At 45.2% G+C, this 5,676-nt stretch overlaps 1 protein-coding gene across 4 annotated transcripts in view; it reads right to left on the bottom strand.

Annotated features, from left to right (window-relative positions):
* The window catches only part of COL14A1 (collagen, type XIV, alpha 1), a 270,892-nt gene that overhangs the window by 23,340 nt on the left and 241,876 nt on the right, over window positions 1-5,676 (bottom strand). The window lies entirely within an intron of this gene.

Consider the following 5,676-nt stretch of genomic DNA (forward strand, 5'->3'; position numbering starts at 1 on the left):
AGGTGAAAGTGGAGAGTGAAACAGTTGGCTTAAAGCTCAACATTCAGAAAACGAAGATCATGGCATCCAGTCCCATCACTTCATGGGAAATAGGTGGGGAAACAGTGTCAGACTTTGTTTTTTTAGGCTCCAAAATCACTGCAGATGGTGACTGCAGCCATGAAATTTAAAGATGCTTACTCCTTGGAAGGAAAGTTATGACCAACCTAGATAGCACATTCAAAAGCAAAGACATTACTTTGTCAACAAAAGTCCATCTAGTCAAGGCTATGGTTTTTCCACTGGTCACATATGGATGTGAGGGTTGGACTATAAAGAAAGCTGAGCGCTGAAGAATTGATGCTTTTGAACTGTGGTGTTGGAGAAGACTCTTGAGAGTCCCTTGGACTGCAAGGAGATCCAACCAGTCCATTCTAAAGGAGATCAGTCCTGGGTGTTCATTGGAAGGACTGATGCTGAAGCTGAAACTCCAGTACTTTGGCCACCTGATGCAAAGAAGTGAGTCATTTGAAAAGACCCTGATGCTGGGAAAGATTGAGGGCAGGAGGAGAGGGGACGACAGCGAATGAGATGGTTGGATGTCATCACCGAGTCAATGGACATGGGTCTGGGTGGACTCCGGGAGTTGGTGATATACAGGGAGGCCTGGCGTGCTGCTGTCCATGGGGTAGCAAAGAGTCGGACACAACCGAGAAACTGAACTGAACTGAACTGAATATGCCAAAAATGTAGCCTTTTTCTTCCATGTTCAATATTAAAATGGCTACACAAAAATTCACCAATTTTGATAACTTTTTAAATGCACACTGATATGACAGCTGTCACAATAAAATCTAATTGTTTCTAATGAAGTTAAAGACAATTAAGCACTACTAGGGGCTTCCCTGGCGGCTCAGTGGTAAAAACCCACCTGCCAATGCAGGAGACGGGTTCAGTCCCTGGTTGGGAAGATCCCCTGGAGAAGGAGATGGCAGCCCACTTCAGTATTCTTGCCTGGAAAATCCCATGGACAGAGGAGGCTGGCAGGCTGCATCCCATGGGGTCGCGAAGAGTCGGACAGGACTGAGTGGCTAAAATGACGAGAAAAGTGGCCCTAGAGCCAGCTTACAGGAAACACACGAACCAATGTTTTGGCAAACCCAATTCTTGGCGTCTGGTCCCATCACTTCATGGCAAATAGATGGGAAAACAATGGAAACAGTGACAGACTTTATTTTCTTGCGCTCCAAAATCACAGCAGAAGGTGACCGCAGCCAAGAAATTAAAAGACGCTTGCTCCTTGGAAGAAAAACTATGACAAACCTAGATAGCATATTAAAAAGGCAGAGACATTTCCTTGCCGACAAAGTTCTATCTAGTCAAAGCTGTGGTTTTTCCAGTAGTCATGTATGGATGGGAGAGTTAGACCATAAAGAAGGCTGAGAGCCAAAGAATTGATGCCTTTGAACTGTGGTGTTGAAGACTCTTGAGAGTCCCTTGGACTGCAAGGAGATCCAACCAGTCCATCCTAAAGGAAATCAGTCCTGAATATTCATTGGAACAACTGATCCTGAAGTTGAAGCTCCAATACTTTGTCCACCTGATGCAAAGAACTGACTCATTTGAAAAGACCCTGATGCTGACAAAGATTGAAGGCGGGAGGAGAAGGAGACAACAGAGGATGAGATGGTTGGATGGCATCACCAACTCAATGGACATGGGTTTGGGTGAACTCCAGGAGTTGGTGATGGACAGGGAGGCCTGGCGTGCTGCAGCCCATAGGGTTGCAAAGAGTTGGACATAACTGAGTGACTGAATAGCAACAATACTTTGTTTAAGGTAAAGGAGATAAAGAGTTAACAAGATCGAGGAAGACAATTAGATGGAGTGAAAGTACAGTCTTCTATTAGGTAATAAGGAAAGTCATGAATGGTCATCACTTCATCTAGCTAATATAGAAGGAATATTTTGTAATTTCTGTTCTCTAAAAATGCATATTCTTTGTCTACTGCTGCTGCTGCTGCTAAGTCACTTCAGTCGTGTCCGACTCTGTGCGACCCCATAGGCGGCAGCCCACCAGGCTCCCCCCTCCCTGGGATTCTCCAGGCAAGAACACTGGAGTGGGTTGCCACTTCCTTCTCCAATGCATGAAAGTGAAAAGTGAAAGTGAAGTTGCTCAGTCGTGTCCGACTCTTTGCAACCCCATGGGTTGCAGCCGACCAGGCTCCTCCGCCCATGGGATTTTTCAGGCAAGAGTACTGGAGTGGGTTGCCATTGCCTTCTCCATATTCTGTGTCTATAATACATCAATTATAAAAAGGGAGTTAATCAAAGATCTTGAACCAGCACAATATGTTTCAAGCTGAGCTCATAAAATCCAAAGGTACCCTTTAACCTTTTAAAAAAATTTATATTGGAGTATAGTTGACTTGCGTGAAAGTGAAGTCGCTCAGTTGTGTCCAACTCTTTGTGACCCCATGGACTGTAGCCTACCAGGCTCTGCGGTCCATGGAATTTTCCAGGCAAGATTACTGGAGTGGGCTGCCATTTCCTTCTCCAGGGGATCTTCCCAACCCAGGGATCGAACCCGGGTCTCCTGCACTGCAGACAGACGCTTTACCGTCTGAGCCACCAGGGAAGCCCCATAGCTGACTTGCAATGCTGTGTGAGGCTCAGGTGTACAGCAAAGTGACTTAGTTACACGTATACATGTATCGATTCTTTTTCAGATTCGTTTCCCATATAGGTTATTAGAGTGTTGAAGAGAGTTCTCCACGATGCCCTTCAGCCTTTTAACAAACAAAAAGCGGGAAACAATAGTAAGGGCAAGTTGTGTTTCTGTTTGCCTCAGTCATGGAAGTCTGAACGCCGCATGTGCACATGCACACCGTGTCATGATGTAAAATGCACTTCTTCTTGCGCATTATTCTTTAAAGTTTGAAAACTTTTCAAAAAATTAGAGTAGAGAAATCGAATGGAGCACTGCTGATGAAAAGTTAACCAAAGTCAATGGAGTCATGATTTTTTTTTCAAACTTTAAACTTTTTATTTTGCATTAGGGTATAGCCAATTAACAGTGTCGTGGAAGATTTAGGTGAACAGAGAAGGGACTCAGCCATGGATATACATGTATCCATTCTCCCCAACCCTCTTCCATCCAGACTGCAACACAACATTAAGTAGAGTTCTATGTGCTCTACAACAGGTCCTTGCTGCTTATCCATTTTGAATACAGTAGGTGTCCATAGGGTCACAAAGAGTTAGACACGACTGAAGCGACTTAGCAGCAGCAGCGTGTACAAGAGTCGTGTTTTTTTTTTAATGAAGACTCAGCAGAAAGAGGTTCCATGCAATGCTGTGCCAGTTTCAACATCCACATTTCTTTTAGTCTTCCTTTTGTAGCTTATTACTTGCCTAAGTAAACTGCCTACAAATGACACTTATTTTTACCCTTTATAATATAGTGTCCTTTAAAATAGTACTCTAGTGTATAGAGATAATCATATTTTACACAGAAAAAAATCTCAAACATGATCCCTGTTTTTCATTTCCCTAACACTGGCTGACTTCCAGCCTCTTGGGACCTCAATATCTTCTTATGCTTCTTTTTTATATAAAATGCAAAGGTGAAAAGATTGTTGAAATTGCTTTGGTTTTGAAGTGTGACTGTTTTGATTTAGTGGAAAGGCAGACATTTTTCTGTATCAATCTTTCCCGAGTACTTGGACCACAAGGCTATGATCAAAATATGAATCACTTTGCAGTACACCTGAAACTAACAAAATATGGTAAGTCAACAAAACTTCAATAAATTCCTTTTTTAAATTATTGTTCTCCTTGCAACCACAAATCCCAGTTGCAATGGGATTGAAATACTTTGCTGGGAATGAAGAGTTCTCTGGATGTTGGCCTATAAACCCCAATCTTACACCCCAAAGCACACACCCCCAGCTGGTGATCAACCAACATCAGCTTCCCGGGCTTCCCTGGAGGTCCAGTGGTGAAGAACGTGCCTCTCAGTCCCTGATCAGGGAAGATCCCACATGCCACGGAGAAGTGACCCAAACTGAAGAGTCTGCGCTCTAGAGCCGTGAGCCACAACAACCGAAGTCCGTGAGTCTGGAGCCCACGCTCCACGATAAGAGAGCCACAAGGAGAAGCCCACGCACCCCGACCAGAGAGCGGGCCCCGTGGGAGCGAAGACCCAGCTCAGCCAGAAGCAACAGATAAGTAAATAAAAGGATGAGCCGCCTCCCTCGTCTCAAAGAGCACCCCTCGCTGTCTGACTGCCCACCCGCACCCACGTGTGCTTGTGAAACTCAGGACTCTGTGTTTACCACACTCTTTAGGAACATACGCATACGTGTCAGAAAATTCCATTGCAGAAACTCACATTTCAAGGGTTGTCTGGGCCGCTATTTGAGGACCCCAGCAGAGGTTTCCTCTCTTTCCAGCACTCAGGTTCTTGCAGAGCAGGAAAGACAGTCTGGCAAGAATGAGGACAGGACTTCCAAACAGAAGAAAGACAACCTGTGCCTTGCCGAGTGACTCAGTGCCGGCCCTGTGCTCCCTGAGTCACAGCCGGTCCATCACCCACACCCTGGAGGGCATCCTGCTGACAGAGATGGCCACCGTCCCGGCTGCCAGATCGCTGGCATTCCGTGAGGAAATTATGTCCTTCTCTGCATCTACTGATTTAGTGCCCTGGCACGGGGAAACTTTTCGGAAAGGAAAAGCAGAACTGGGTTGCGATTACAGCAACGATGATCTAGCCAGGACCTGTTATTGCAGAGCAGTTCAGACCTGACCCCTGCTTTCTGCAATCACGCTGTTCACTAACATGTGACGACAGCTGAAACGGGCATGGCATTCAGGGGGCGGCGATATCTGTGGGTCTAGAACCATCAACAGAAACTTCATGCATGTGACAGGGGTTAAGCTGAATCTCGAACTAAGAGTAAGAAACACATAAGACAGGGAAAAGGAAGGTCATTTCCAGAAGTGGGAAGAACGAAGTGTCCAAAAGTGCGGAGGCAGAAGCGCACCTGGCCTGTCGGCATGGATCCAGAGTCAACATGAGATGTTATCTCTGTGATCTGCATCCTGCATCCCACATTTGAGCAAAGGAGTATATCCGCCCCATCTCATTAAAGCAACATGACTCATAGAGCAGGTCTCACTAAGCAGCTTTTCTCCGGATCTGCATTCTATAAAACCGTGTCCTAGGAAGTGTGAAACTCTTCCTATCGCCGCTTTTTGGTTAATCGGGAACCCCGTTCTCCCACATCTCTTTGATCTGATCTGCTTCTGGAGTGAGAGATCTTGGTCAATTACAGAACTGGGTGAAATTCGATCAAAAGAGTCCATTACTATATTGCACAATACTGCTGAGACCTGGAAAGGGTGGAAGAAAAGGCTAAGGAGGATCTCTATTAGAAAGAAACTTAAGTAGAAAAAATTAAACATTGACCCACAGAACTATTAATAAAATACCGCCTCATGTTATAGGAAGATGAGCCACAAACAGATTAAATGTCTATTTCATTTGAAGCTTAGAATCAGCATGGTCTCTGTAGGCACATCTGAATCATTGAGTTGATATGACTCACGTCTTACCTCGAGGCTGCTATTGACTGTTGCCTAGTATGGGCACTCGCTTTTCCAGGCCTGGAAAGTGAGCTCTCTACTTGCCAGGAC

The sequence above is a fragment of the Bison bison genome, unplaced genomic scaffold (assembly GCF_000754665.1).
Source record: "Bison bison bison isolate TAMUID 2011002044 unplaced genomic scaffold, Bison_UMD1.0 scf7180017864233, whole genome shotgun sequence".
NCBI classification, from domain to species: Eukaryota; Metazoa; Chordata; class Mammalia; order Artiodactyla; family Bovidae; genus Bison; species Bison bison.